The 9,913-nt window shown below is 39.7% G+C and overlaps 1 non-coding gene across 1 annotated transcript; it reads right to left on the bottom strand.

Moving 5' to 3' along the window:
- Positions 1 to 3,124: 3,124 nt before the first annotated feature.
- On the bottom strand, positions 3,125 to 3,231 carry LOC118489991. The gene has a single exon (XR_004888002.1). It is a non-coding gene; the product is annotated as a small nucleolar RNA R71 (small nucleolar RNA).
- Positions 3,232 to 9,913: the final 6,682 nt, after the last annotated feature.

The raw sequence follows: 9,913 nt of genomic DNA on the forward strand, positions 1-9,913 counted from the left end.
GGCGGCCCGCGTAAGGTTTGCCCAAATGTGTAGGCGGGCCGCGTAAGGATGTCTGACAGAAGATTTTGCATTTAATGCAGAATTTGGCCTTTCGTTCGATCAAGGGGCGATGCCTTTTCACCCAAATGAAGGGCCAAGGGCCAAGTTCAGTGTATTTAACCCCTGGACACATGTACGCACGAGATCAAGGCACGATATTCGATAAAATGATCCTAACGGTTCCACCTTTCCTATAAATACCCCCCCCTTTAGTGTAAAAATCACAAAATCAGATCTTAAGGCTCTAAGGTGGAACCGTTGTTTCATACCTGAGCTATTTGATCTTGATTAGCACTCGGGGACCCTCCGTAAGTCTTCTTTCGTTCTTTTATTCGCTTTTCGAGTCCGAAAGTCAACGTTTTGTTGACTTTCTGCATTGACCAGCTTTTGGTCAATGTGAAGTTCATGGAACTTCATAACGTGAGCGTGATCACGATGGTTATGGTCCATAGTGACCATACCTACTGATTACCACGTTATCTAGGCTCAGTGACGAGTCGTAGTTTCGGCCAAAATGCGCATTCTTGCGTATTTTGTAACCAAACTACTCGTGGGCATCAAAGCCGTTTGTTTTGATGCCAAACCTATTTCTAAACTTAGTTAAGCATGTTCTAACATGCTTAGCTCGTCACTTTTAGTTTAGTGCTTATATAGGGTCGTAAGGTAAGCGATTTAAACCATCGCTTATACTTTCGAACCCGACCCATTTGGTCGGTCATTAGGACCCGACCAAACACATTAGGTGACCATAGCTATAACCTTCCGAGGTTATACCGTGTGGTCGCAATGTTAGGCGTTCCGAACGCGTTCTACGCGAACGACGCGTTAGGGTAGCATAAGCTACCTAAACGGGTCGTGATGGACCGTAAGCACTTAGATTAGGTTTCATTTTAGTATGTAGGCTTTGCTAAGCCATATTACACGAGTCTCCATACTCGTTTGGTTTACGAACCCGCGTACTGTCCGATCCTTCCGATTTGGTCTGGTATATTAACATAAGCTACCTATTAGGTGCCGTTGATATTCCGTGATCTTTAGCATTATCCGGTTATTATACAAGGAATCCAAAGCAATCTCAGGTGAGTACATAGTTCCCCTCTTTTACTGTTTTCTGAACTGTTTTGGGGTGAAGCATGTGTACCTATCTGTTATTTTCATGATTTCAAAGTATAATTGATTATACATGATAGTATTTATCTTTTGACAAACTAAATGACTATCTATGGTTTAAACACTGATTTCTCAAAAATTACAAAAGTAATTGTTGGAATAGTACTTATTTTGTTCACCAGACCGATTGGTAGTATGATATAGCGCTATAGGACTAGACACCCCATTCCTGTTGTCATGGAATGTCTGAAACCAATTCGTTTCTCCATCCAAATAGGGATTTCCTTTGTGGTATCCCTATAGTCTCAAAGGTGTAGTTTGATGCACCAGGTCTGAATGAATTCTTAAATCGCACCTTTAAAGTATATTTTGATATACTCCCAAAAAGTATAGTTTGATATACTCTCATGTGTGGTATTGTACAGAACCAACATATATTTTGTAATCATCCAAAGCATATTGTGATATGTTACTTACATAACTAAAACATAGTTTAATATGTTATTTATCACATCCAAAGCATATACTGATATGTTAGTTACAAAACTAAAACATGGTTTAATGTGTTATTTATAAATCCAAGGTATACTTGTAATATACTACTGAAAACTATTATTTTGAACAACTAAAGTATATTTAATATACTATCTATCAAACGATTTGGTTTTGGTTAGTGTTTAGATAACGGAACGAGTGTAATATGATGAAAACATGGTAGATACGCCGCTGGTACTTCTTATATATAAGTGTTTTCATTGCATTACATACCGTGGCGTTATTTAGTACACATGGGTTAACAATATTGGGACTGAAATATATTTTAATATATTACTTATTCAACTTTCTTAAAACCAAGGTATATTTTATATATACCATAAACGTTTTATTAAAACATTGTTTTTCAAACAACTTAACTTATACAAACTCATTTTACATGGTTATTCAGTTAACCATACATTATTCTCTTATTTATACATATCATCTGATCCTATCGTTTTTCAAATGATTTACAAGACAAAGCAAATTTACAAAGTTCATGACTAAACATTTTCTCAAACATAAGTCATGAACTCCGTTTTCACAAAACCTATGTATCTCACAGGCATTTTTATGCTGACGTACCTATTTTTACACATGTTTCAGGTGCTGTCTTGAGATGATTGTTGATGCATGCTACATTTAGGATGGACTCGTGCCTTAGCAACTTTAAAACTTGGAAGATCATAGTTGTACTTATGTGATTGTAGTAGAACAACAAGTCCATTAAATCAATAAAACAATATTTAAATTTCCATGTGTTATGAAACAATGATTCTGTTACAACACTCCCCGACGTTTCCGCCACGTTTTGTTGTTACACGTGGTCGGGGTGTGACACACGGGCCGTGTTCGCTCAACACGGGGCCGTGGTGAACCTTCTGACCAACATTCTTTTCTGTTTTTATTGCAGGACTTGGAACCCGACGCCAACCTCACGTAGTGTATGAGCTCCAGTTCCAATAAAGACATAAAAGAACCACTAGAAGAACCCGAACGCTTTCTCAGAAAAAGGTTAAAAGCCAAAAACCAAGAGAAGGTTTTGGGTGATCCACCTCCAATGGCGGACCAACGTACCCTTATGGATTATCTACGACCCACCGTAGGTAATCTAGGCGCCGCTATCAATGCTCCGAATGTCGAAGCCAATAACTTCGAACTTCGGCCACATTTGATACAAATGCTCTAAAACTCCGCAACCTTCCACGGGCTTGCGGACGAGGATCCCCATCTACATATAACTAATTTCTTGGAAATATGTGATACCTTTCGGATCAATGGAGCATCAAACGACGCCATCCGCCTCCGTATGTTTCCCTTCTCACTAAAAGACCGAGCGAAAGCTTGGCTCAACGCCCTCCCAGCTGGATCGGTAAACACCTGGGATGAACTAGCCCAAAAATTTCTATATAAGTATTTCCCTCCTGCTAAAACTGCTAAGTTAATGGCTGAAATTAATACATATTCACAAGAGGACGAGGAATCCTTATATGAAACTTGGGAAAGGTTCAAGGAGCTATTACGCAAGTGTCCCCATCACGGCCTCGCAATATGGCAACAAGTATCCACTTTCTATAATGGATTGTTGCCACACACTAGGCAGACACTTGATTCTAGCTCCGGGGGACTTTTAGGTAATCGACGCCCACACGAAATATATAATCAAATTGAGGAAATTGCTCAAACCAATTTTCAATGGCACACCCCCCGGGGAAATAAGTCTATCGCCCCGGGCGCCCATAAGGTCGATGAAAGCACTTCTTTACAAGCCCAAATCGAGGCCCTTTCTTCAAAGATAAAAAAATTGGAAATGACAAAAACAGTCTCGGTTATGGCTTGTGAAGGGTGTGGTGGGTCACATGAAAATTGGAGTTGCATGAAAGAAACAGACGATCAACAAGAAATGGTAAACTACATTGATAATAGACCTAGGCCGTCGGGTCCCCCAATGGGAACTTACAACCAAGGATGGCGAAACCACCCAAACCTTGGTTGGAGGGAACCCGACAATAGTAGTAACTAACAAACCCAACGAACAAACTTTCAGCAACCAAGAAATGAGTCACAAAATTTCACTCAACAAAGTGGACGAGAAAGGCTCGAAGATACGGTATCTCGCCTCGTCTCCGACACTGATAAGAAAAACTCAGAAAGATTTCTACAATTAGAATCAAATTTTAGAAATCAACAAGCTAGTATTCAAAACATAGAAAAACAATTAAATCAAATAGCTCAAAATTTTTCCGAGAGACCGCAAGGCGTATTACCTAGCAATACCGAAACAAACCCAAAAGCACAAGTTCACCTCATCACACTACGGAACCGCACCGTAGGGCCTGCAGAAGTGCTGCCACCAACAGAGGAAACAGTACCCACACCTCTGCAGGAAAAGGACTCCCCTCCGTCACCAGAGCCTACCAAGGCTCCTCGAGTTCCATACCCCGGTAGGTTAATTCGTCAAAAGACCAATGAGCAATTCGCCAAGTTCGAAAGTCTGTTAAAACAATTGCATGTCAATATTCCTTTTATCGAAGTCCTAACTCAAATGCCCAAGTACTCTAAGTTCATGAGGGACTTCCTTACACATAAAAAGAAAATTGAAAACTTGCAATTAGTCAATTTAGGCGAAGAATGCGCTGCCCTCGTACTCAATAAACTTCCCCAAAAGAAAATCGATCCTGGAAGCTTCACGATTCCTTGCTTAATAGGGGAATCACCCGTTCGTAATGCCTTAGCCGACCTTGGGGCTAGCATTAACCTCATGCCCTCATCAATGTTCAAAAGACTCGGCTTAGGAACCACAAGCCCTACAAAAATGAGCATACAATTAGCCGATCGATCCGTCAAATTCCCACAAGGTGTCATCGAGAATGTCTTGGTAAAGGCAAGCAGATTCGTTTATCCAGCTGACTTTGTCATACTCGATATGGAGGAAGACAATGAGGTCCCCCTTATACTAGGGAGACCCTTCCTTGCCACCGCCCAAGCAGTGGTGGATATGAATGATGGGACACTCACCTTGAGGTACGGGGATGATGAAGTGAAGTTCGGGGTTGGGAAGAAAATAGAGGACGACGACCCGGTCAATTACATGAAGGTTATTGATTCAAGCTTGGATGCTGCTCTTCGACGGTGTAACATGGGACGCCAGACATCCCACTCAGAAAACATATAACCTCGCATTGGGTCTAGCCAAGGACCCTTATAAACGTGGCGCACCACGGAGGCATTCCGCGGAACTATCCTTAGTTTAGTTTAATCTTGTAGTTTTATTTTGCAGAACAAAACACACTCATGGTGGTAATGGATGAAAAGGGGAACGAGAAAAATGGACCCATGCACGAAGAACAGAGCAACCCGACACAAATCTCCATCACAGAAGGCTCAACACGGGCCGTGCCCAACCAACACGCCCCCGTGCTGAGCCACCTGCAGAAAAACACCCAGTTCAGGTAACTGGACACGGGCCGTGTTCAGCGGACACGCCCCCGTGTCCAGGCTTCTGTTTCAATTCTTTAATTTTTGTTACTGGCACTTGACCACGGGGCTGTGCCCGGTCACCACGGGGCCGTGTCCAGGATGCCAGTAACATAAATCTTTGCTTTTTAACCTACTTTTACACATTCTAATCAACCAAAAACCTTATTTTTGGACACATTGAGGACAATGTGTAATTTAAGTATGGGGGGATGCTAAAACCTTGAATTTTGCAAGTCCTAAATACAAGCCTTACACAAAACTCTATTGGAACCGCTAAACATCCCAAATTTTTTCAAAAACTTTTTCATTTTTTATCATTTACTTGTCTTAGTTTAAGTTGGGAATAACAAGTTCTAAAAAGGTTATATTTTTACAAATTTACAACCGATAGCGTCGTGATAACAAAGAACCAACATAAGAAAATTACGAAACGGCATAACAAGTCTAGTTAAAAATTCGATTATATATACTTGATCACATTAAAAACCCATTCCCACAAAAGTGAGTTTTGAGCCTTTATTGAGCATAAAGATATACATATTTAGATTAAATGCTCATTTTTCGTTTCTTGTGTGAATAGCCGCTTGGTTCTTACAACTCTAGAACTTGCCACGACGATACATTCCCGGTCCTTACCAACTTCAACCCAAGTAAATAAGTGATAGAGGCATTAGGACTAACCATATTTTTCTTTCTAAACCATTATTTTTCATTTTTTTTACCACCTACCCAAAATCCCCCTAGATAGCCCCTTTGAGCCTAAACCTTTCATTTCATTACCCCAAAACCCTTTTTACCCACCGAAAACCCTTTTTATTTTTCACCCTTTTATTTTAGTAACAAGCTCGGTTTTTCGTAAACTCGCCTTTTTATGTGATGAAAAAAAAATGATGAAGTCAAAAACAAACAAAAGCTATATAAAAGCTTGTTTGGAGAAATACTTCAAAATAAATAAAAAAAAAGTCACTAAAAACAAGGTATGTCACGAAAACCGACGCTTTTTACGATTTTCGCCCTTTTACTAACAACTAACCCAAACCACCCACCTTTAACCCAAGCCTAACCCTTCACCCAAAAAGTCCTCTTGATATTTACAAAGGTAAAAAGTTAAAAAGGAGGAGGATTGATTGCTTGGCAAGCCTATGGAAGGCGTAAGTTCCATGCCGCTCTCGAGTGATTCACTAAAAATTACACCTTCGGCCGAGTGTTGAGTGATCTCCCGTGAGGTATGTGAACTTGTATATAAATGGAATTTTAATAAGGCATGCTATGCCCAAATAAGTAATTTATCTTATGAAACGTTCAAAATAAATCATAACGAATAGGATTGTAAATAAATAAAAATAAAACTTACAAAGACCTTGGATTCCCGACACTCTAGGACAAGCTAAAAACTTTCTCTTCTACCTATTCCATTTGGGAGTGTAAGCCACATTTAAAATGCAACATATAAATGCAACATATAAATCACATCAATTAAGGCATAAAACTAACCCTTTTTAAGTACTAATGTTGGAAAAAGAGTGTTTTTGTCTTCCTTTTGTATTTTCAGGATGAAATGAGCTCAAAATCACAAAAGAAGCAAAAAGACAACTAATTCTAGCATAAATACAAGAAAAGGAATAAAAGTAGACTGCCCGGACCCTCAACGGCACCTCCCAAGGCAAAGAAGAGAAAACAGAAGACTGAACACGCCCCGTGTCCAGCGAACACGGGGCCGTGCCCAAGAAGCAGCAGAAAAGACAAACCAGTAGAAGCTTCCATTGCCCACCACGGGGCCGTGTCCAGCGGGCACGGGGGCGTGGTGAAAGTACAGCAGGCGCATTAATTGTAATTGCGAATTACAATTAATGAAGAGAGAGAATGTCAGACGGGCACGGGGCCGTGTCCAGCGGACACGGGGCCGTGCCCAGCCTTCTGTTCAGCCTATAAATAGGAGTGCTTGGTTTCATTCCATCCCATCCCTTGGCACACCACCTCTCTCACACTTCATCCACCACCCACCACCACCATAACACCATCATCCACCACCATCATCCATTGTCCATCATAGAGTGTGTGAGTCGTCTCGGGATCCAAGATTGATCGTAAGAGTTCTTGACAATCAAGGCCATGTTTGCCTAAGTCTCTTACATCACTTGGTGAAGACAAGTGTTTAGTATAATACTTTTTATTTTTAATCTTTTGCACTTTTTATTTGGTTTTGTATTAATGACTTTAATAACTAGTTACTTATGTTGAAGGTGATCTTTCCTTATCGTTTGTCCGTGGTGTCTTGGCATTATTTTACTGTCTATATAAAATAAAAGATTTTCACCATTCATATCTCCACGGTCTATATGGAGGTATGTTGGCTACCTGGTCGGGGGTTAAGGGAACGGTTTGGTAAGGGTCTTGCCCTTGTTCAGCGTTTAGAGGTCCTGCTTGGGACCTGGGTCAAATTTAGTAGGATCTCCTTCAATGCCCATAGGTATTGGATGGCGGGGATCCAAACTCTTTGACCCCCTCATAAGTTAACTACTATTAATACTATAACCCGGCTATTTAGGACTGTATCCCTGCTGACTCAGACTACTTAGCCGAGGGTAACGTCACCGCCGAAAGCGGGGCCTACCACAATTTGCATTAATAACTTAATTCATTATCTTTCAATAATCCGACCCTTTAGGATTGTATCCTTGCTGACTCAAACTACTGGGTTGAGGGTAACGTCACCTTCAAAAGAGGGGCCTACTACAATAACTAAGATAATCTCTTAAACAAGTGCAAAAGTGCGAAAATAATTAAAGGTTATACTAACACACGTGTCGGATCCAAGAGATTCATCTTGTCTATCTGTTTTTATTTTATTTTATTTTTCAGCATTTAGTTAGTTTTTATTTTTCTTAGTTTAAAACATTTTTCTCACTTTTTGATTTGATTAGACGTTGAGGATAAACCGGTATTAAAAGCTCTTGTGTCCTTGGACGACCTCGGTATCTTACCAACACTATACTACGTCCACGATGGGTGCACTTGCCCATATGTGTGTTTAGTGTTAGTAAATATCGTGTTTTATAAATTTAAAACTTGGCTAAAAGTGTAAAAAAAGGGGCTTAAATATACATCTAAAATATATACACACCAACACACATCAGTATCCTTACAAATACTCAATAACTTTTTAATATATAATTAATCGTATGAGGTTTTCTAAAAACAATTTGCAAAAAGGAGATTACTCACAAAAAGGTTTACACAAAAAGAAGGATCACTCACATTGCTATTATAGGTCTTTCCTTTGTGACTTCTTGGTTATAATCTAATTAAATAAACAATGCACACGTGTTAGTATAATAACCCAATATTTACATTACTAATACTCTACCCGAGACGGCATTCCAACGACTACGTCGGGCAGAACCTCGACAGCCGTTACGAAACCCTGGATCAATCGGGCAGCGTATCTAATACGTAACCGGGGTTATGATACTTACAACGAGGTAGAGCTTCGCTATTTAGGGGGTATAATACCCGGGTATATGGCCTACACTACAGAATTGAGAGAGAGATAAGAATTCTGAACGATGTCCAAATGAATCCGATCGACCAAATTTATACGGCTGCTCACTGAGTCCCTCGCGCCCCCCGACGGAAATCAAAGGGGCCGTCGCGCCCCGCCAGGGCCAAAAGGCGGCGGCTGGTGTGCTGAGTCACCGGGGTGTCTTGACGCGTGTCCCGGCACATGTCACACTGTGGCTCCGCCACTTATCACTCGGTCGCGGCCTAGCTTAAGGGGAGTCTGTCGTGCCCCGCGACAGACTTAAAATATTGTTTTTATTTTTATTTTATTAATTTAAATATATTTCGGGCCTATTTTTCGCATACTGGGTGTATTTAGGAACGTATAGGGACAATTTAAATTATATTAGGGGTGTCGGAAGTATTTTAGGAGGGCTGTTATATCCTCTCCACCTGGTTTTAAATCTCGTCCTTGAGATTTGAGCTATTATATTTTCTTGGAGATATATCAGGTCTCGTAGATATTAGAAACAGTGTCTTTGGGAAGCATTCAACGGATGGTAGTTCTGAATCTTCGTCTGTTGGGTAGAAATTTGGCAAAAGTAACTCATTTGGTCTTGAGATAGTGCAAGAAGATAATTCAAGTTAGTACGAGATTAAGTTATGTAGATAATGGATGAAAGTCCTTCAAGTGATTTTTGTTAAAAGTTTTTCTATAGAAAGGGGTAGTCAGATTTGTTAAAAGAAGAAAGTCAAATTCCAAGTAGGTTGGACCATTTATTAATTGAGTAGAACCCGTAGTTTATCAGCTATAATTAAAAGAAATGATGTATGAATTCTTAAAAACATTTAGCAGACCAATCTTTGGTGAGACTTTTCTAAGGACGTTTGAAGAAACATAAATGCTTTGGTTAGTTCCAAAAATTATTAACTGAACGTAATATAATTAGGTTTCATAAAATAGAGACATATGAATTGAATGTAAACGATCCTTAAGGAGAATAGGATTAAATGCCAAAAGAGAACTTTACTTTGATCATTTAAGCAGAACTTTGAATCAATAATCTCAATTGAAGATAGAAGTATGAAAAATGATTTGTCAATAATCAACCCAGAAATCAATAACGTTTATTTAAATGTCAAGGATACACCGGACAATATAATAGAATTTAGTGTATCATGGTCTTAATACATACTTGTATCACAACTACTTGAATGATGAGTCAAACAAATAATGTATGATTAG

This window comes from Helianthus annuus, chromosome 2 (genome assembly GCF_002127325.2).
Source record: "Helianthus annuus cultivar XRQ/B chromosome 2, HanXRQr2.0-SUNRISE, whole genome shotgun sequence".
NCBI lineage: Eukaryota > Viridiplantae > Streptophyta > Magnoliopsida > Asterales > Asteraceae > Helianthus > Helianthus annuus.